The 22,480-nt window shown below is 55.6% G+C and overlaps 1 long non-coding RNA gene across 1 annotated transcript in view; it reads left to right on the top strand.

Moving 5' to 3' along the window:
- Positions 1-14,915: 14,915 nt before the first annotated feature.
- Positions 14,916-22,480, top strand: part of LOC143695499 (uncharacterized) — a 38,645-nt gene continuing 31,080 nt past the window's right edge. The window contains exons 1-2 of the long non-coding RNA XR_013184745.1: positions 14,916-15,139; positions 21,934-22,325. This is a non-coding gene — a long non-coding RNA (uncharacterized LOC143695499). The remainder of the gene's footprint in view (positions 15,140-21,933; positions 22,326-22,480) is intronic.

The following is a 22,480-nucleotide window of genomic DNA, read 5'->3' as shown; positions in this document are numbered from 1 at the left end:
AGAAATGGCCGTGGAAAAGGGGAATTTGGGAGCAGAGGGGATAGAAACACCCAGCCAAGGCCAGGGATGTGGAGATGGGCTCTGGGGGAGTGGGACCCCATGGCTGGAGAGGGGATTTGGGATCCTGGGGATGGCCCTGGGCCCCCAGCCCGTGTCCCTGCTATGGAAAAGGGGAGGAACCCCTGGATCACAGGGCACAGGGAAGGTTCATCCCCCCCTTTCCACCCCTTCCAGGGGAAGATTCAGCCTTTGGAGGGGTTGGAAATGTCCTGTGAGCTGCTCACACATAAAATATCAAATTCTAGCTGGGGATCTCTCCCCCCCACACACTGATTTTTCAGTAATACCTTTAGATTCCTGAGTTTGGTCTTAAAATCAGAATAAATTTTAGGAGTGGTTGGAGGGAAACTCAAGCTGTGACCCCTCTCCAGTTAAAACTTCAAACCCCCAAATAAATTCCTTTCCTTTCCTTTCCTTTCCTTTCCTTTCCTTTCCTTTCCTTTCCTTTCCTTTCCTTTCCTTTCCTTTCCTTTCCTTTCCTTTCCTTTCCTTTCCTTTCCTTTCCTTTCCTTTCCTTTCCTTTCCTTTCCTTTCCTTTCCTTCCCTTCCCTTCCCTTCCCTTCCCTTCCCTTCCCTTCCCTTCCCTTCCCTTCCCTTCCCTTCCCTTCCCTTCCCTTCCCTTCCCTTCCCTTCCCTTCCCTTCCCTTCCCTTCCCTTCCCTTCCCTTCCCTTCCCTTCCTCTCTCTTCTCTCTTTTACTTTTCCTTTCTTTTTTCTTTTCTCTATTTTCTTTTTCCTTCTCCTTTCCCACCCCAACCCCCAGCCTGTATCTGTGGCCCCTTTGCTGCTGTTTTTTGGACGTTTTGGGGTTTTCCAAGCCCTGCTGATTAACGGGGTGACCAGAGAATGGGGAAAGAATGGGGAAAGAATGGGAAATCCCCCAGTTCCTCCCAGCCCCGGGGGTGGCTGTGCTTGGCACTGGAGGCTCTGCTGCTGCCTGTGCAGGAGCTGCTGCTCCCAGGGCTTGGCCAAGCTCCGTGGCTGTGGAAAAGCCCAGGAATGCAGGGCTGGGTGCATTTTTCTGCTTTTATTCTGGGTTTGTTTTTGTTTTTTTTTTGTGTTTCAGAGGCCAAACCATGGAGGGGCTGCCTGGGACCGGCACCATCGGTGGCTGCTGAGGAGGTGGTGGAGGAATCCCCAGGGAAGCTCCTCTGGAGCCAGGAGGGATGAGCTGGGCTGGAATTGATGCCCAGTGGAGGATGGAGGCTGCTGATAGCTGGGAGCAGGGCCTGTGTTCATCTGGGGATTCATGGGTGTGCAGTGCCCTTCCCTTTTCCCTTCTCCCTTTTCCCTTCTCCCTTTTCCCTTTTCCCTTTTCCCTTTCCCTTTTTCCTTTTCCCTTTTCCCTTTTCCCTTCTCCCTTCTCCCTTTCCCCTTTTCCCTTCTCCCTTTCCCCTTTTCCCTTCTCCCTTCTCCCTTTTCCCTTTTCCCTTCTCCCTTTTCCCTTCTCCCTTTTCCCTTTTCCCTTTTCCCTTTCCCTTTTTCCTTTTTCCCTTTTCCCTCCCAGGTCCAGGGTGGGATTCTTGGGGTGTCTGGGCAGAGGCTGGACTGGATGATTCCTGTGATGGTCCCTGTGGGGTTGGATGGTCCCTATGGGACTGGATGAACCCCGTGATGGTCCCTGTGGGGCTGGATGGTCCCTGTAGGGCTGGATGTCCCCTGTGATGGTCCCTGTAGGGTTGGATGATCCCTGTGGGGCTGGATGGTCCCTGTAGGGCTGGATGGTCCCTATGGGACTGGATGTCCCCTGTGATGGTCCCTGTAGGGTTGGATGACCCCTGTGGGGCTGGATGGTCCCTGTGGGGCTGGATGGTCCCTATAGGGCTGGATGTCCCCTGTGATGATCCCTGTGGGGCTGGATGGTCCCTGTAGGGTTGGATGTCCCCTGTGATGGTCCCTATAGGGCTGGATGGTCCCCTGTGATGGTCCCATGGGACTGGATGTCCCCTGTGATGGTCCCTGTGGGGCTGGATGGTCCCTATGGGGCTGGATGTCCCCTGTGATGGTCCCTATGGGGCTGGATGGTCCCTGTAGGGCTGGATGTCCCCTGTGATGGTCCCTATGGGGCTGGATGTCCCCTGTGATGATCCCTATGGGGCTGGATGGTCCCTGTAGGGCTGGATGTCCCCTGTGATGATCCCTATGGGGCTGGATGGTCCCTGTAGGGTTGGATGTCCCCTGCGATGGTCCCTATGGGGCTGGATGGTCCCTATGGGGCTGGATGTCCCCTGTGATGGTCCCTATGGGGCCGGATGTCCCCTGTCTCCCCCCAGCTGCTCGCGGTGCTCCCCAGCAGCCGGCGGTGACTCAGGGCCCAGGAACGGCTCTCGGGGATGCCAGGAACGAGCGGGGCCGGGCGGCCCGTGCCGTGCCGGGGGCTGGGAAGGCGCAGGCGGCTGCGGTTTGCAGGGCAGGGCGGGGACAGCAACCCCGAGCGAGGCTTTGCACGCAAAGGGAACAATAATCCCATTATGAGCCCCGCGGCTGGAGCCGCTCGCCGTGCGCGATGCGCGCCCGGGGCGGATCGCGGCACCTGAGTCACCGCTGGGAAGGGACGGATCGCACCTCCCTCCCTCCCTCCCTTCAGCCTTCCCTGGCACGGCAGCAGCCCCGAGCCGCACACAGGGATGGGTTTCACCTCCCGCCCTGTTGCAGTGTTTTTATTTTGCAGGTTTGATTTGTTGTTTGGTAGTTTTTTTGGGATTTTTTCCCCTTTGCTTTTGGAGTGACACGGGCTTGTCTTTGTTATTCAGTTGAGCCAGGTGCTGGTTGATCTCTTTGCTTCTTAGCTGCTTTTCTGCCAAGCTTCAAACCCCTTCCTCCCACATCCCTCCTGGATTGCACCTCCCGCCCCTCCCTCGGTGTCCCAGACAACTTTTATGGAAAATCCTTTCCTCAGGATTTTTCCTCCTGAGAAGCTGAGAGGCCTCAGGAACAAAATGTAAGCAATGGTTATCTGCTGCTGTGGGATGCAACAGGTGCATCTGGGATTGGCCCATCTTGGATGTTTCTAATTAATGGCCAATCACAGCCCAGCTGGCTCGGACACAGAGCCCGAGCCACAAACCTTTGTTATCACTCTTTGCTGTTCTATTCTTAGCCAGCCTTCTGATGAAACCTTTTCTTCTATTCTTTTAGTATAGTTTTTAATGTAATATATATCATGAAATAATGAATCAAGCCTTCTGAAACATGGAGTCAGATCCTCGTCTCTTCCCCAACCCCAGAGCCCCCTTGAGCACGGTCACACCTCAGCACGGCAGCAACCCCGAGCTGCACTCAGGGATGGGTTTCACCTCCCTCCCTCCCTTCCCTGGCACGGCAGCAACCCCGAGCCGCACACAGGGATGGGTTTCACCTCCCGCCTGCAGTATATGGCAGTGAGAATTCATGCTATTAATGTACGGTATAAAATATTGTCAAATCCAAACCATGTCTTTTGACCATCCTGGCCAGGAGCAGTGTCCTGTTCATATACATCTGGTTAAGATAAACATCGGCGCTTTAACGTAAGAATAGAAGCTTCCAGAACGATGATCCCTGGTTTCCTGAGTTGTCAGGGACCACCCGAAAGCGATTATCAGCACCCTGATACATCTGAATACACGGCTCCTCCTCCGGAGTCGATTGACAACCACGACACACCTGGACGAGGCTTTTGTCCACCTCTGCACATGGAAAGCAACAGCTCTGCATGTGAAGAGACACAAAGAAAATTCTGTCATCTTTGCCTCGGGCAGAATAAACTGTATAAAAACTTGCGAGGGTGAACGGGGGAGACGCTGACACTCGGGAGGTCAGGTCCAGGTTCACCCAGTGCCGATCCTGGGCCTGACGCTCTCTTTTTGGCTGTGGTGGTTTCGAAGACCGAACTTAATAAGACAAATTAATAAATCCTTGCTAAATTTTGGATCACTTTTGGCTCACGATTTGGTCATTTATAACACGCCCCTCCCTCGGCACGGCAGCAATCCCGAGCTGCAGACCGACTCAATGACTTCTATTCTTCGTGCGCGGCTTTGTTGGCCTTGGCAGCCGCGCCACAGTTGCAGCCTCCCGATGCTCCCTGGCCCCTCGCAGCCCCCCCGTGCCCCCAAATCCCCCTGGAGGCGCTGCGTTCCCGTGCCCCAATCCCCTCCTGCAGGTTCCTCCTTCCAGCCCCAGCCTGGCCCTGGGGAGCGCAGGGGATTTGGGCTCAGGGTGTGCTGTTGCCAGGGCAGATGTTGTGTGCGGGGTTATTGAGTTTGGAGAGGAGATTTTGGAGAATCCTGGAATGGTTTGGCTTGGGAGGGACCTTAAATCCCATCTGGTGCCACCATGCCATGGGCAGGGTCACCTTCCACTGTCCAGGGTGCTCCATGTCCTGTCCAGCCTGGCCTTGGGCACTTCCAGGGATCCAGGAGCAGCCACAGCTGCTCTGGGAATTCCATCCCAGCCAGGAATTCCCAATTCCCAACATCCCATCCATCCCTGCCCTCTGGCAGTGGAAGCCATTCCATCCCAGCCAGGAATTCCCAATTCCCAATATCCCATCCCTCCCTGCCCTCTGGCAGTGGAAGCCATTCCATCCCAGCCAGGAATTCCCAATTCCCAATATCTGGCAGTGGAAGCCATTCCATCCCAGCCAGGAATTCCCAATTCCCAAGATCCCATCCCTCCCTGCCTTCTGTCAGTTTAAAGCCATTCCCTGTGTCCTGTCCCTCCATCCCTTGTTCCCAGTCCTTCTCCAGCTGTCCTGGAGCCCCTTCAGGCCCTGGAAGGGGCTCTGAGGTCTCTCCAGACTTTTCTCTTTTCCAGGCTGAACAATCCCAACTTTTAATTGAATTCCAGTTATTTTTCAGGTATTTATTGGCTCTCCCTCAGCAGGTTTGTTTAGTCTTGCATGGTCAACCAGCCCTGGAACAGCTCCGTGCTTGTGTCCCTGCTGGATTCCTGGGATTGCTCATCCATGGATGAGCTCCTGCTTCCCTTTTTCCTGGTTCTTTTACCTGAAATCCTTCATTTTCACTGTGCCACCTCAGGGGGATGTTCTCCATGTGCTTCTTTAGGAGCTGTGTGAGGTGGGAAAGGTGAAATCCCATCGGTCCCAGAAGGATTCCAACTCCACTTCTTCAACCCACAGGGTTGTTCCTAATGGGAAAAGAGGGAAAATCCTCACTGTGGGATCTGCAGCTGGCCCAGCTCCCATTTTAGTGCCTCATTTCTTGTTTTGAGTCTTTTACAGCGTGCAGGGTTTGTGTGAGAACAGGGGGGAAACATTCCTGGTGCGGCCTTGGTTGAGATTTCTGGGAAGTGTTTTTTGTGCCTCATAATCCTGCCAGGGGGATCTCCAGAGCAGGAAATGGAGCCTGAAGGTTTATTTTAATATAATCTTACAAAATGCTGATGATAACTGAAAAGCTTTTGTGTCCAGGGCTGGTTCCTGGGGGGGGAGAATTGTTTCAACCTCTGGCTGCTGCCTCTCATGTTCCTGACCGGAGCTCCCAGCTCGTCTCACACGGTCCCTGAGCTGTGCCTGGGGCAGAAACAAACCCGGGCTGGGGGGGAAGAGAGCCCTGGGTCTGCTCTCCTTTGGCTGCAGAATCATTTCCCTGCCATAAAATCACCAGCAGGAGCCAAGGGAAGGTGAGGTCATAGGGAAAAACACGGGTTGGGAAACAATGGAGGGAGGTGCTGGTAACGGCTGGGGTGGGGATGTCCCACAGCCCCGGGTGTCCCGGGGACCCCCAGCTCCTCCAGGGACCCCCAGGTCCTCCAGGGACCCCCAGCTCCTCCAGGGACCCCAGCCTCCATCAGGAACCCCAGCCTCCATCAGGAACCCCTTCTCTTCAAAAATCCCAACTTCACTGGGACCCCCAGTTCCCCCAGGACCTTCATCTCTACCAGGATCCCAACTCCACTGGAACTCCCATCTCCTCCAGGGTCCCACCTCTGTCAAGGCCCTCAGCTTCTCCAGGATCCCATCTTTTCCAGGACCCCAACTCCTCTGGGATATCAGCCTCCACTGAACCCCCCATCTCCTCCAGGACCCCAATCCCATTGAACCCCACATCTCCTCCATGACCCCAATCCCACTGGAGCCCCCCATGTCCTCCATGACCCCAATCCCACTGGAGCCCCCCATCTCCTTCAGGACCCCAATCCCATTGAACCCCACATCTCCTCCATGACCCCAATCCCATTGAACCCCACATCTCCTCCATCACCCCAATCCCATTGAACCCCCCATCCTGCTATTCCAGTGCTGCTCCCCCCACCCAGGACACACCATCAGCATTCCCAAACTTTTTTTATTTCCCTTTCTTTCCCAAGGTTTAGAGTCCAGTGAAGGCTGGGGCATCCCAGCTTCTCCCCCTGTGATGTGTCAGGCCAGGCTGGCAGGAGTGGGGCTGGATTTCAAACACAAATCACAGCTCACAACATATTTGGCTTTTTCCTTTCCTTTTCCTGGTTTAATTTATCCCAGCTCATCTCTGCTGGAGGACGGACACAAATCCAGGAGGATCTGCAGGTCCTTTCCCTGAATCCAGCATTGCTGGTGTGTCCCTGGAGGCCAGAGAGCCCGGGAACTTGGGGGACATCTCTTAAATCTTGTCTTGGGGAGGATTTCACCAAACCCCCCAGTTTTGAGCGGAGATGAAATCCTTGGGAGAGCAGGGAGATGAACGCTGACACCGAGGAGCCCCCCGGGCCTCGGGAGTCATTAAACAAATGAAGTGTTAGCAGGAGGAGGCCCCTGCGATTGCGTGTGAAACCCCCGGGGGCTCAGTAATTGCTCTGCACCTCTGGTGGGTGGAAGAGACAAAGGGATTTGGGGGGATTTTGGGGGGATTTGGGGGATTTTTCCTCCCCTGGTGCAGCCAGCAGCAACTCCAGCTCTTTTTGGATGCATGGAGCGCTCGGAGGTTTGGAGCAGAGCCTGGGATGAGCTGAGCCCCTGTCCCTGGGGGAGGTGTGGGCAGAGCTCCCCGTCCTCCCAGTGAGCTCCAGTTCTCTCATGGACCCCAGCTCCCAATCCACAGCCTCTGTCACCGTTGGAACATTCCAGTTTCATTGGAGACGTTTTTCCCTCTGAGAAGGTGACCAAAGCCACCTCCCCCCCCCAAAAAAAACCCCCCTGCGTATCCCGGGCTGCAGCGGCTCCAGAGAGGTGTGAAATTCCCAAATTCCAGGTTCCAGGCTTGTCTGTGCTCAGCAGGACGAGATCCCACGAGGAGAAGCATCAGGAGCCTCCACAGGAATCCTCAGCTCCGGTTTTCCCAAGCTCCCTGTGCCTGGGATATTCCTTAGGGACACCAACCCTTGGGATCAGCACCTGATCAGCGCTTCTCAGCTCAGGCTATCTGATAATCCCAGCAGGGAAACACCCCTGCTGCTGGAATGCCGCCAGCCAGGAGGGGATGATGGCCCTCCCAGAGCCAAAAGGAACCCAAATGATTTGATTTGATTGTTTAACACAGCCAGGACCAGCCCCTCGGTGCTGCTGCTCACAGGGATTCCCACAGGGAAAGGGATGCAGAGAGTCCCTCAGGAGGAGGAGGTGGGAATGGGCCGGGGGGAGGCTGAGATTCCTTCCCTCTGCTCTTTTTCCTTTTTCCTTTTCCCTTTTCCCTCCCCCTCTCCCCCAAGCTGTCCCAAACAAGTGCTGCCTTCTGGCACGGCCTTTCCCAGCTGCACAAAGGCTGCCTTGTGCCTCTGAGCTCCAGATGTTCCTCATCCCACAAGAGCTCCAGCGCCGGGTACCTGCTCCCCTGCAGCACCGGCCGGCCTGGCAGGGAGCTCAGCGTTCTGGTCCCAGCAATATTGAGCTTTTTATTCCAGCTCTAATTGTGGTTCCCCCTCAGGATCTCATGGAGGTGTCAGGAATTCCCTCTCCTGTGGCCTCAGGGCTGGCAGGGAGGTGCCTCCACCTCGGGGACACAGGTTGGGGACAGGCTGGACCTGGGTCCCAGGATGAGGGAAAGGATGAGAACCTTGACTCCACGTTTCAGAAGTGATTGATTATTTTATGGTACAAATTGAAACAAAAGAAAATGATATATTAGAACTCTACTAAAAGAATAGAAGAAAGGATTTAATCAGAAGTCTTGCAAGGAATGAAAAAGAGTGATAATAAAATCTTGTGGCTGCTCACAGCCTCGACACAGGTGGCTGTCATTGGTCATCAAGTAAAAGCAATTTCACATGCTGGCTAAACAATTCTCCAAATCACATTCCAGAGCAGCAGAACATGGGGAAGCTGAAGCTTTCTCAGGAGAAAAGATCCTAAGGAAAGGATTTGTCATGAAATGTGTCTGTGGCAGCACCCTGTCCATGGAGCAGGTGAGCCCAGGGGCTGCACAAATGCAGCTGGGGTCGGGCTCTTGTCCCAGGTAACAAAGGATGGGACAATGGGAAACACCTCAGGTTGCAGCAGGGGAGGCTGAGGTTGGATATTGGGAGAAGCTCCGTGGGAAGGGCTGTCCTGCCCTGGCACAGGTGCTGGAGACCCCATCCCTGCAGGGATGAAAACCGTGTGCATGTGGCACCTGGGGACAGCGGCAGTGGTGGCATTGGCAGTGCTCAGGGAGGTTGGACTGGGTGATCTTAGGGGGCTTTTCCAGCCTAGTCTGTAATTCCAGGAACGCCTTTCTCCCCAGAATCCACATCTGGGGGAGGTGAGGGATGAAGGCACCCAGGGGTTGTGTTTTCCATGGAAGGGATGGAGGAGGAGCAGCTGAAGGAGCTGGTGACGGCCAGGGCAGCACCTGGGGCTGCAGGAGGCTCCTGGTCTGTGGGATGCAGGGTGGGGATGGATCCAGGATCAGGATCTGGATGCAGGGACAGGGCACCGCGGGGCTCTCCCGGCCAGGGTAGGGAGCGACACCTGGAAACCGCCCCCATTCTCCTGGGAAACGCCGGGGGCAGGAGCAGGGAATGCTCAGGAGCAGGGAATGGCTGGGGTGGGGAGCGGATCCCGCCCCACAGCCCGGCCACAGAAACGCCTCTCTGCGGAGCACAAGTGCCTCTCTGTCCCCTCTGTCCTCCCTTCCCTTTAAAATCGTCCCCTTTTGTCCCCACGCATTTCCCTCGGTGCCATTGTCCCCCTGCTCCCTCAGCCCACCCGGGGCCACCTGTTTTTAACACGTCCTTTTCCAGGACACCTGATCCTGATGTATTTATTTATTTTCATTGCTGGTTTGTTTTCTTTTTTTTCTTTTTCTTTTTATTTTTTTTTTTTTTAGGGCCTATTAAGTTGATTCCTCCTTCCCGTGCCCTGGGAGCCGCGGTTAATGAGTAACCACAGCGAGCTCCGGGGCAGCTGCCTCACACAAACCGAGCCGGGAGTTTTTTGGAGCCGCATAAGGGAACGTTTGTTCTGCAGCCTCTCAATGGATCCTTGTGCAGGAGGCAAGGAGTGTGGGGAGAGAAAGGGAGAGACACTAAATCACTGCCCTCCTCCTCCTCCTCCTCCTCCTCCTCCTCCTTGGAGCACAGCTCAGAGCTCAGCCCGGGAGCTGCTGCTGCCTTTTCCCCACCTTGGTGGGTTCACAGAATGGATTTATCTCCCCAGCCGAGCTCATTTTAGGCACTTTTTAGCATTAAGGCTCCTTTTAAGTGGTTTAAGTGTCAAACTGAGCCCATCCAGACTCTGGCATGGCAGGAATTGGGATTTTCTGTGTCCCTGTCCCATTGTGGAGCAGGTTTGGCTTTTAGGGTTCATCATTTCACCTGTCCCCTTTGTGGTGATTTTGGGAGCTCATTTTAGGCACTTTTTAGCATTAAGGCTCCTTTTAAGTGGTTTAAGGATCAAACACTGAGCCCATCCATTCTCTGGTGTGGCAGGAATTGGGATTTTCTGTCTCTGTCCCATTGTGGAGCAGGTTTGGCTTTTAGGGTTCATCATTTTACCTGTCCCCTTTGTGGTGATTTTGGGAGCTCATTTTAGGCACTTTTTAGCATTAAGGCTCCTTTTAAGTGGTTTAAGGATCAAACACTGAGCCCATCCAGACGCTGGTGTGGCAGGAATTGGGATTTTCTGTCTCTGTCCCATTGAGGAGCAGGTTTGGCTCCTGGGGTTCATCATTTTTCCTGTCCCCTTTGTGGTGATTTTGGGAGCTCATTTTAGGCACTTTTTAACATTAAGGCTCCTTTTAAGTGGTTTAAGGATCAAACACTGAGCCCATCCAGACTCTGGCATGGCAGGAATTGGGATTTTCTGTGTCCCTGTCCCATTGAGGAGCAGGTTTGGCTCCTGGGGTTCCTCATTTGTCCCCTCTGTGGTGATTTTGGGGGGTTTATCTGACATTTGCTGTGGGCTTTGGGGCTGTGGCCCTTCCCTGGCTGATGGGGCAGGGTCTGGAAGCTCCCAGGTGTCCCGTGTGACCTTGGCCATGGCACTTGCAGCTCTGTGCCCATGTCACTGAGCAAACAGTGACACAAAACACAGCTCAGCCCTGCCTTCGTGCTCCTCCCCAGGCTGCTGGGAAGCCTCTTGGGAGCGGGCAGGGAATTCCAGGTACCAAACTGCTCCTGCTTGGAGCGGCTCTCCCTCTCTCTGTGGCTCCATAAGAAGAACTCCGGGAGCATCGAGTCCAAGCTCAGCCCGAACAGCCCCTGTCAAGCAGAGCCACCTGTGCTCCTTTCTGAGGGATGGGGACACCCTCAGTGCCCCAGGCAGCCCCTGCAGTGCCTGGCTGCCCCTGCAGAGCGGGAATTTTGGAACATGCACCCGGAGCCTCCCTGGCACAGCTCCTGTCCCTGTTCCTGGGAGCTGCTCCCGCCTCGCCCGCTCTGCTCAGGGCCTGAGGGGCTCAGACTGCAGGGCTGTGGTGGCAGCAGATCCTCCCCGTGTTCTGGGACAATGCCAAGCTGGGACTGCTCTGTGTCCCTTTGTCCCCAGAGCACAGGAGTGTCCCCAAGGGCTCCCCATTGCTCCAGCTCCCTCTGAGCATTCCCAGTGCTCCTTCCCAGGCTAGGATCCAGCACCAGGCAAGAGCTAAAACCACATTTTCCTCCTCTTTTACAAACCTCAGCTTTGGGGCTTGGGTTTAGTTTTATTTTTCTTTTTTTCTTTTTTAATTTGAGGATTGGCTGCAGTTTTGGGGAAAGATTGGGGCTGTTTGTGTTTTACCTGCCACAGCTCCCTGGAGCAGCAGCTCTTTATTGGCTCCTGCAGCACTTGGCACTCTCAGCACTGGAAAGAAAAAGCTTTTTGTTCCCATATTTCCATATATTTATATGGATTTAACTGGGCTGGGGAGGGTATTTGAAGGTCAGAGGACTTGCAGAGGTTACTGTGCAGGCCAGGCCCTGGGAACAGGGAGCAGCCATCCTGTGGGAACTCACTCATTCCCAGCTCACCCTTCCTTGTCCCTGCGTTTTCCCAGTGCTGCCCATCACTAAACACTTTATTTTCTCGTTTCTCTGGGAAAAAACCACCATCAAATTCCAGGGTGTGGATTTATGGATGTGCCATTCCCAAGCTGGGGTGGGAAAAGCAGCACGAGCTGGGGCTGTGACCCCAAACTGCTCCACAGAGCGCTGGGACCAACACGACTTTGACAGAACTGAGAGATTTCCTGGCTCCCCCTTCCCAGGGCACAGCTCCTGGGGCTTCCCAGAGCTTTCCCTGGTTTCCTGGAGGAGTCAACAACCCAGTCCTTCCTCCTTGGCAGTTCCTGCCCATTGGGAATATTCTGCTGGAGCAGAGCCAGCCCATCCTCCTGGTGGTCTCCTTGGGAGGCCCAAAGCCATGCCTGGAGTGAGGAACAAGACTTCCCTTCCCAGCAAAAGCAGGAAAACCCTTTTTCCAGGAAAATCCTCCTCCTTTTCCATCAAAACCCTCCTCCCTTCTCAGGAAATCCCCTTTTCCAGGAAAACCCTGTTCCCTTTCCAGGAAAATCCTTTTTCCATAAAAACCCTGTTCCCTTTCCATCAAAACCCTCTTCTCTTCCCAGGAAAACCCTTTTTCCAGGAAAACCCTTTTTCCATCAAAACCCTTTTCCCTTCTCAGGAAATCCCTTTTTCCAGGAAAATCCTCCTCCTTTTCCATCAAAACCCTTTTCCCTTCCCAAGAAAATCCTTATTCCAGGAAAACCCTGTTCCCTTTCCATAAAAACCCTCTTCCCTTTTCAGAAAATCCTTTTTTTTCCAGGAAAATCCTCCTCCTTTTCCATCAAAACCCTTTTCCCTTCCCAGGAAAACCCTTTTTCCATGAAAACCCTTTTTCCATCAAAACCCTCTTCCCTTCTCAGGAAACCCCTTTTTCCAGGAAAATCCTCCTCCTTTTTCATCAAAACCCTTTTCCCTTCTCAGGAAAACCCTTTTCCCAGGAAAACCCTGTTCTCTTTCCATCAAAACCCTCTTCCCTTTCCAGAAAATCCCTTTTTCCAGGAAAATCCTCCTCCTTTTCCATCAAAACCCCCTTCCTTTCCCAGGAAAACCCTTTTTCCATGAAAACCCTTTTTCCATCAAAACCCCTTTCCCTTCCCAGGAAAACCCTTTTTCCAGGAAAACCCTGTTCCCTTTCCATCAAAACCCTCTTCTCTTTCCATGAAAACCCTTTTCCCATGAAAACCCTTTTCCCATGAAAACCTTTTTCCATGAAAACCCTTTTCCATGAAAACCCTTTTCCCATGAAAACCCTTTTTCCATGAAAACCCTTTTTCCATGAAAACCCTTTTCCATGAAAACCCTTTTCCCATGAAAACCCTTTTCCCATGAAAACCCTCTTCCCTTCCCAGCAGAACCCTTTCCCCTGGCCCTGGCCCTTGCACTGAGGATTTCCTCCCTTCAAAGCTCCCCCAGAGCTCGGATCCAGCAGATCCAGGGCCCACATTCCCACGTTGGATTTGATGTTTGCAGGGTGACCTCGATGATCTCAGAGGTTTTTTCCAGCCTGGATAAATTTCCTGGGATTCTGTGCTCTCCACGCCGCCGCGGAGCTGCAGATCCCTGGGGGACAAAGGACGATTCCAGCTGCTCCCAGTGGGTTTTCCATGCCTCGGGAACATCTGGCTGCCATCCTCCCACCCCCACATGGGCGATGCTGCTCCTCCCCTGCCCACCCCGCCCGCCCGCAGCATTCCAGGGCTTTTCCCCGCGGCTCAGGAATGCGGGGCAGGAATGCTGAGCTCTCCAAGGAGCCGGGAAGGGGCACGGCTGGCACTTCCCACAGTGCCCGCGTGGTTGCAGGGCCGGGAATGCTGCCCCACCTGGAGCTGGGTCCCGTTCCGGCATCTCCCGGCCCTCCCAGCATCGCGGTGCCACAGCCAGGGCTGGGAGCATCCCAGGAATCAGCGTCGGGCTCCTCTGGGAACGAGCCCTGCAGCTTTCCATGGCAATTCCTGCTCCTTTGGGGGTCTCTGGGCAGCACACACGGGCTGTGTCGTGGTCCCTTACGCCATCAGAGCTGTGGCAGAGCCGGTTTTGGCTCCAGGGTTTTTTTTGGGAGATGATATCTGACAGCTCTGTGTCCTGGAGGCTTGTGGCTTTGAAGGAAATGCCACTGAAAAAGGGAGTAAAACTTCAGAATTCTATTCCAAAAAAAGGGAAATTTGCCTTTGGGAATCCCAGGTATCCAATCCCACGGCTCTGGGAGCCCACAGGAGCCCTCTGGACACCCAGCTCAGTGACACTTCCACTGTCCTAGGCTGCTCCAAGCCTCATCCAACCCAGCCTTGGACATTTCCAGGGATCCAGGGCAGGATAAACCCCATCCCTTGGAGCCTTTTCCCAGCTCTTTCCTCTCTGTGAGCCCTGCTCTGCCTCTTGCCAAACAGGTTTGAATTTCCAGACCGTGGCTATGAAAACGCAGCTCAGCCCCCTCCTGCACAGCACTAAAATATGGCTTTTCCCCCTTTTTAATATCCCCTAAACAATGACCTTTTCCCTCCTTCAGCAGGCAGCCAACACAAGCACAACAATGTGATTTGTGCAGCGTTTCAGCTGCGGTTTCTTCAAGAAATTCATCTGCTCTCGAAGCAATTACGGGCAGGGAAGCATTTCCACTCCGGCTTCGGGCCCTGAAAAGCTGCCAGGAGGGATTTTTTTCCTTCCCCTCCTCTCTCCCTCTTGCTCCCTCAGTCCCCCGCCTTGTCCTAAAAAACTTCTGTGGTTTTGCTTCAGCAGCGATTCTGGGATGGTGAATCCCAGCCCGGTGCAGGTGGGAAGGGGCTGGATCCGTGTCCCTGTCCCTGCTGAGAGGGGACATTTCCCACCTGGAGCAGGTTTGTGCAGGATCATCCCCCTGAGCAGCACCTTCTGCACCCTTCCCTCTGTCCCAGCTCCTGGAGGGGACACTGGGCACGGTGCCACCCGCTCCTGGTGCCCGCTGTGCCCACAGCACGTGGGGCTCAGAGGGCAGAGGGAACCTGTGGGACACGGCTCCGTCCCGGGGGTGACTCTGCCAGCACCCAGGGCTGGGCAGGACGGGCCTTAAATGAGCCCCGAAGTCAACAGCAAGGTTAATTGCTCATTCATTCCTCGGATGGGTTAATAATTAAGTTAAATTAATAATTGGGAGAATAATTAAACAAAACAATAGCCCATACCCGGCACGATTGAAGCGCTCGCTGGTCGTGCCGGGGTTTTGGGGTTACTCATTCACTTTAGGGCTGGCTGTGCCAGGGATGCAGCTCCCGCAATCCTGTGGAAAACCGGACTTTTCCAGGCAAAACCATCGGCTCTTCCCTGCCCTGGAGCCTGGAGAGCGGCGGGGTCCCGGTGAGGAGCCCCCGACCCTCGGTTCCTCCCCACGGAGGGACAGACGGACGGACAGAGGGACGGAGGGAGAGAGGGAGGGACAGAAGGGCAGAGGGAGGCGGCTCTAGGCCGGGGGGAGGAACTACAAGTCCCGTGAAGCCGCGGCGCCCGCCCGCCCTCCCTGCGGGGCTATAAAAGGGGGAATGGCCCGGCCGCTGCAGTCGGAGCATCCCTGGCTGCGGCGGGGCCGCTCCCGCTGCCCATCCCGGCGCTCCCGGGGATATTCCCGGTGGGAGCGGGGCGGTGCCCGGAGCGGGGCGATACCCGGAGCGGGCTGAGGCTCTGCGGAACGAGGATGAGGAGGATGCGGCTCCGGGAGGCTCCGGGAGATGGAGGTGGGTGCCCCGCTCGGTTCGGGGTACGGGGCTCCTGCGCCCCGCACGGGGAGGGCTGGGCCGGGCTCTGCGGGTCCCCTCGGTGCCCGCACCCGCTGTCGCTTCTCTCCCTGTGCCATCCCCTTTGTGTCCCTTCCCCTGCCCGGGATGCTCCTGGTGGAGTTTTCCCCTTCTCTCCAAGGAAAAGCGCGTGGCCGCTGTTTTCCCCTCGCCGTTTGCGGGTTTTTTTTTTAAGTTGGGATTTTTTTTTTTCGGTTTATTTTTAGGGACTCGCACACGGCTTTTCCCTTCCCTGCCGTGGGAATTCTTTCCCCAAAAGTCTCGCCCCGGGGCAGGTGCTCGGGCGGGGCTTTGGGCAGTGCCCGCAGCCCCTCGGAGCCCGGGTTTGGGATGCACAAGAGCACTTTTGTGTGAATCCTGGAGAAAAAAAAATAAAAAATGAATGACTCCCTTCTTTCGCTGGCTACAACAAAAAGACCACACCAGTCTAGACCTGCAGCCGACGGCACAGACAGAAATCAGCGCTGTCTGCTCCACTTCGTGGAGTGTCCTGGGCAGCTCCAGCCCGGGATCCCTCCGGAGAGCCGGGGCTGCTGCTTTGCAAGGGGAAAGGATGATTGAGGTTACTCGGATAGGAACAAGAGGAGGTTTTATTGCCCGGACCTTGCTGGTGTCGCTCGCTGCCGGCTCGGAATTTCCTCGGAAGGCTTTGGAGGCTGCGGGGGTTGCTGAGCTCTCGCTAATTGAGACATCTTTTTATAATCACGGGCGCAGCCGCGGGAGGGAAGTGGGGGCAGAGCGTTGGTGACTCAGGCCTTGGGAAGAGGCTGCGCTTGGCTTTGCCCGGGGCTGTGGGGGGAGATCCCAGCTGGGAAACTGGAGCAGGGCTCCCGAGGACAGCGGCCCTCTCTGCTGGCAGGCAGGTGATGCTGTCAGGGCGCCGAGTTTCTCATTTCCCTGTAGAGCTGCGGGGCAGAAATCTTCCTGGTTCGCCTCAAGCCTGCGAATGTGAAAGCTGAAATTGAAGGCATCACCCCCAGGTGTGGGATCTGCCATGTGAGGGAAGTTGGAGCTCTTGATATGGAGACAATCGCTTTGTGCTCTCGTTTTCTAAAGCTTTGCTGCAACACCAGCTCTGTCAAGATTTGGGGCTTTTTTTTTTTTTACATTTACCAGGTGCTTTCCATGTTCAGGTGTCCCAAAACAAAGGTTTGGGAGATATGGCACCCCTCAAACTCCATTTGATGCAGCAGTGATTGCCCCGTTTGGGACAGTGGGGTCACTCTGGCTGTGGGAATATCAGTCCTTTGGGAGGAGGCTCCCAGCTGGGTGAAATGAACCCCAAATCCCATTTCTTGTGGGGTGAGGAGGAGGCAAAGTACCCCTGTGGCCAGGAGTGGTGACACCTGTGTGGTGCCTCCCGAGGAAAAAGGGATTTTGGGAAGGCTGAGGTGTCTCCTGAGGAAAAAGGGATTTTGGGAAGGCTGAGGTGCCTCCTGAGGAAAAAGGGATTTTGGGAGGGCTGACCTGGGCAGGGGGAGCAGGCTCAGGTGCTCTGCCCTGGCAGGTCTCAGGAGCTGCAGGTGTTTCTCCTGCCCAAGGGATTTGGGAACAGGAGTGTCCCTGCTCATTCTGCTGAGCCAGGAATTCAGGGCTGTGGAGTCCAGCAGGATCCTGCCTGCTGAGAGAGGGAAAAGATCCCAAATGGGCTCATCCCACTCTCTGGGGTGTTGGCAGGACCTGGTTTGGAGCTGCTGAACTGGGGCTGCTCCCCTTGGCTGAAGGATCCCCCAGATCCCTGTGGAATGGCTGGGACCTGCTGGGGAAGGTGGGTTCAGCCCTGAAGGGCTGGAAAATGAGGAATATCCTGGAAAATGAGGAGTGTCCGACCTGGGAAGGTGGGTTCAGCCCTGAAGGGCTGGAAAATGAGGAATATCCTGGAAAATGAGGAGTGTCCGACCTGGGAAGGTGGGTTCAGCTCTGAAGGGCTGGAAAATGAGGAATGTCCCAGCAGCCTGGGACATTGAGTGGCCACACAAGCAGAGCAGTGTCACCTGCAGTGTATGGGGGACAGTTCAGGTTTAAATGGGATTTTGGGGGGTTTGGGGTCTCTAAGCTCAGGTGCCACCTCAGCTGCACCTGGCTGAGCTGGGCTCAGGGTTACAGGTGCAGAGAGGGCTTGGCGAATGTTGGGACCTGGCTTTTTTTGGGATCGCTCTGCCTTTGACATCTGGAAGCCTCCAGCTCTGACCTGGCTCTTCCAAGGCTGAACTTTTTCCATTCCCCTCCTGCCTGCTTTTAAATCTGTTCAATTCAGCAGCATCCCTTGTCCCTGGTGGTTTTTAACAGCAGCTGGCTCGGATCTGGACAGTTTTGGACTCAAGCTTCTCCATCTGGGAGTTCTCCTGGATAAGGAATGACCCTTACATTTTCGGAGATCAAAAGTTTAGGGCCACACCCGCCCCGCAGACAGCGAGGGGGATCATGCCAGGAGCACAATGCAGCTTCCTGGGGGGTTTGGGGGTTGTTTGAACTTTAAACAGAAAATAAAAGCAACAAAAGAGAGGCCGAGGAGAGCCCAAGGCTCTGCCAGTGCCCAGAGCTGGAGCTGCTTTACAAAGCCTGGCCTTGTTCAGCCAGGCTGCTTCCACCACCAAAGATGGGTTTAAAACAGAAATGAGGAGGCAAAAAAGTGCCCCGTGTTGGGATAAACGCGGCATGGAAAGGCTTTTATTATTTAATAAATGCTGCTCCTTTCTGAGGAGATCTCTCAGCGCAGGATTGGGGTTCGCTCCCTATGACTCCCTGAGGACTCTGTGCCTCTCTCCTGCTCCCGGTTTGATTTCAGCGCTCCAAGGCTTCCCCTTTTTCACATTTTTTTGGGTTTTCCTCCCTCTTTGGCAGCACAGGAGTCGCAGGAAGAGCTTTGCTGGCCTGGCAGGGGGCTCGTTGTCACCTCGGGCCCCTCCCGGGTGCGATCTCCGGCGGGGCTGATGAGGTGCGAAGGCCTCGGCCCGGGCCGTGCCCTCAGCAAGGAACATTTTTCCCATTCAATTGCCTGCTCCTCCTGCCAAGCCGCAGATGTGGTTTTTTTTAAGGGCTAAAACCTAAGCCTTTAAATAAATATGTTTGATCCCTGGGTGGTTGTGCAGCTTTCCTAAGGAAAAAAAAAATCAATCTCGGGATGGGTTTTGTATGGGGAGCAAACGTCGCTTGCTCGGGTTGTTCCTCAAGCTGATTCCTCAGGTTTTATTCCTGCTTTTATTCCCTGGCTGGGGATCAGAGCTGCAGGAAAAGCTTCCGAGGGCTCTGCTGGGTAAAGCTCAGCCTAAGGCAGCCTGGATCAGCGGGGCCAGAGGGGTTTTGGGCCCTGCAGGAGCTTCAGGCTGGCTCGGAGGGTCTGCCCTGGATCTCCTGGACCTGGGCTCCTGGATTTTCCTGGAATTCCTGGACCCGGGCTCCTGGGTCCTGCTGGGCTCCAGGATCTCCCTGGATCCTGCTGAGCTCCTGGATCCTCCTGGATCTGGGCTCCTGGATCTCCTGGATCCTTCTGGATCTGGGCTCCTGGATCTCCTTGATCCTGTTGAGCTCCTGGATCTCCTGGACCTGGGCTCCTGGAATTGGTCCTGCTCAGGGTTGGGTGGAGAAGCTGCTCTGGGACCTTGTCCCCTTGTCCCCAGTCTGTGTCCCCTTGTCCCCAGTCTGGGATGGCTGTAGTGTCTCTGCTGTCACTGGAACTGCTTCTGCTCCTGCTGCTGCTCCTTTACACTGCGCTCTCAGGCCAAACCATGAGGGGTTTTGGAAGTTTTTCCTGGGTTTGTAGGAGAAAAGATGGTTTTGGGTTGCAGGGTCCTGCTGGCAGGCAGGAAGTTTGGATATTAGGAAAACAGTTTTTCATGGGAAGGGTGATAAAGTTCTGGAGTGGTCTGGGGAGGTGGTGGAGTCCCCATCCCTGGATGTGTTTAACAAAGCCTGGATGTGGCTCTGGGTGCCAGGGTTGAGTTGAGGTGTTGGGGCTGGGTTGGACTCCATGATCTTTAAGTCTCTTCCAGCCTGGTGATTCTGTGAATTCTGAGGTGCTTTAGGAGCAGTGGGGTGGGAGCTCAGGGGGTTCCCGTGGTGCTGTCCCTGCCCATCCTCGTTCCCAGCACACAAAACCAGGGCTGGTGGCCCTGGAGGGACAGGAGCTGCTGCCAGTGCTGGCACCTGGGCTGCCAGTGACACCAAGAGGCAGGTGCCTGTCCCTGAGGCTGGGATTGCAGGAATTCCAGCTGACAGGAGCTTCCCTGCAATTCCAGAGCCTGGAGAGCAGGGCCCTTCTCTGATGGGAGGGGTTGGGATGAGCTCCAGGAGGTTTCCTCACAGCCAGCTCTTCCTTGGGCTTGGTTTGGTTCTTGTTCCAGCATTTCCTGAGCAACTGGAGGGGAAGAGGGAAGGAGGGACCCTCTGGGACTCCATTTGGGGTGGGATGGGGACAGGAGGGTCCGGCTTGGGGGGGACCTGGCCCCCAGTGGCCCTGGGAGGGAGTGGGAGGTGAATCCATCACCCCAGAGGGGGTTGGGGTCTGTGCTGGAGCCAGGCTGGAGGTGAAGCTCTCCAGCCAGAGCTGAGCTCCTCTTGCTGGGCTGTGTGAGGCTGAGGGTGTGCAGAAACCTCCCCGTGAGCTGGGGAGGAGGAGCTGCACATCTGCAAGTGCCTGGCAGGGCCCTCTCCAGCTGTTTTCCATGGAAATGCCACCCTCTGGCTGCAGGGGTGCCTGGGGACAGCAGTTCCTGCAGCCCTGGCAGGGTGGTGGGTGTTTAATTCCTGTTCCTGGGACAATCCCTTTTTCCTCTGGATGCAGAAGGGCCTGGAGGCAGCTGGCTCGTGGAAGTGGCACCTTGGCAGGGAGGACAAGGACCAGGACATGTCCTGCTGGCAGGGTCTGGGCAGTGCCCTCCATGAAGTGCCCGTGACCCTGACACCAGCCCTGTGCTTGTCCCAGAGGGATCTGTGGGATGTGCCCAGCCCAGGGCTCGGAGGGGGAGGGAGAAGCCTCCCAGCCCAGCGGCCTGGATGGGGAATAATGCTCCCCTTTTTATGGCTTCTTCAATTGTTCCTGAAAATCCTTTTTAAAAGCAGGAAAGTTCCTTCCTTCCTTTCAGCTCCCGGTATCTTGAAGAATTCACTCCATTGTGAGGCCAGGACAGAGACCCTTCTATGAGGGCTCTCCTCGAGCCCCCCTCGCCGTGCCCCCTCCCACCCCATCCCAACAAGCCCCCATTCTCCTCTGAAGAGGGTCCCTCTGTCTAACGCCAAGTAACTCTTAAGGGTAGCATTTATCCCGGGGCACTCAGCTCACAAAGAGTGCTGGAGTGTCAAATAAACTCCCCGCAGCCTGCAAAGAGCAGAGGAAGAAAACACAAAACCCCCTTTCTTTCCACCCCTGCGGGGAAACAAATACGGACTTTGTGCCGGCGGCAGCGGCGCCCTAACGAGCCCGAGCGGGGCTGCTGCGAGCCCGGGTGGCCACGTGAGGGGCTCTGGGGGACTCCAGACCCCCCCAAAAACCTGCTGGCTGTCCCCTGTCCCTGCTGGCTGTCCCCTGTCCCTGCTGGCTGTCCCCAGGGGGACCTGGCACATGGTAAGGACTCTAAAACCCCCCAAAATCTCGTGGCTGTCTCCGAGGGGACCTGGCACATGGCAAGGACTCCAAAACCCCCCAAAAATCTGGTGCTTGTCCCCTGTCCCTGCTGGCTGTCCCCAGGGGGACCTGGCACATGACAGGGACTCCAAAACCCCCCCAAAATCTCGTGGCTGTCTCCAAGGGGACCTGGCACATGACAAGGACTCCAAACCCCCCCCAAAACCTGCTGCCTGTTGCTGGGGGGACCTGGAACACAGCAGGGACTCCAAAACCCCCCCAAAATCTGCTGGCTGTCCCCTGTCCCTGCTCCTGGTTTGGGGAGGAGCTGCTGCTGCTATGCTGGGGTTGTCGCCAGACAGAAGGGACAGCCCTGCCCAGACCTTTGGGGGGCTCAGCTCCTGTTCCCCACAGGAATTCAGCTTGGGAATTGTCACCTCTGGGTGTTTGCTGTGGTTCCTGTGAGGAATCAGTCCCGGGCTGTGGTGGATCCAAACAGGAATCAATCCTGGGCTGTGGTGGATCCAAACAGGAATCAATCCTGGGCTCTTTCAGATCCAAACAGGAATCAACCCTGGGCTGTGGTGGATCCAAACAGGAATCAATCCTGGGCTATGGTGGATCCAGACAGGAATCAATCCTGGGCTCTTTCAGATCCAAACAGGAATCAACCCTGGGCTGTGGTGGATCCAAACAGGAATCAATCCTGGGCTCTTTCAGATCCAAACAGGAATCAATCCTGGGCTCTTTCAGATCCAAACAGGAATCAATCCCGGGCTATGGTGGATCCAAACAGGAATCAACCCTGGGCTCTTTTCCCAAACAGGAATCAGTCCTGGGCTGTGGTGGGTCCAAACAGGAATCCTGTGTGCCAGGAGCCAGTGGGACCAGTCCTGGGCGAGGAAGTGGCCAGTGCTGCCTTGGTGCCACCACCCTTGGGTCCCTTGGTGCCACCAGCATGGCCAGCACCTCTGCCCAGCAGCAGCAGCAGCAGTAGGGAGATGCAGCTGGCTCCTGGAGCTTGGCCCCACCTGGGTGCTGAATTTGGGCGTCTCTTGCAGCCCCGCTCTGCGGGACGTGCTCAGGTGCCCCAGCAGAGCAAGGACACGAGGTGGTGCTGCAGTGTCCAGGGTCACTCCTGTCCCTCACCCTGACCTTTGTTTCTCCACAGGTTCTGGGATCCCTGCAGGGACGGCTCCCGTGGGCCCCAGGAGCTGCTGGAACCCCCTTGTGCCAGCGCTGGGGACACAGGGCAGGGGTGGCACCTGTCCCCTCCCGAGGCTGGATTGTCCCTGGACGGTTCCTCTGAGGGCTTTGGATGCTCCCTTCTGTCAGCAGCTGGAATGGCAGGGCCGTTCCTCCTGCTCCTGCCAAACCCTGTGGATTTATGGCTTTCACATCATCCTGCTGGGCCTGGCTCTGGCACCGGGAATCTCCGAGGGAAAAGCAGCACCTGCAGCCTGAGCCTGCAATTCCCTCTTTTTCTGGGCTGCTCTGAGCATCCTGGCTCTGCAGGAGGAAGGATTCCATGCACTGCTGGAGGACAAGTCCTGCTGCTCTGATGTGAGTCAAGAACATGAATTTTTCCTTTCTAAAAATGTTTTTAAAAGCACCTTCCTGTTGGACTTGTTGGAAAATGATATTTTCCCCCTTGCCCAAACCTGGGAGCTGCTGGGAGGGAATGAGGGAGCAGCCAGGTTTGTTCTGGCAGCTGGACT

This window comes from Agelaius phoeniceus, chromosome 19, assembly GCF_051311805.1.
Source record: "Agelaius phoeniceus isolate bAgePho1 chromosome 19, bAgePho1.hap1, whole genome shotgun sequence".
Lineage (NCBI taxonomy): Eukaryota > Metazoa > Chordata > Aves > Passeriformes > Icteridae > Agelaius > Agelaius phoeniceus.
This window is presented reverse-complemented; position numbering and strand designations above follow the sequence as displayed.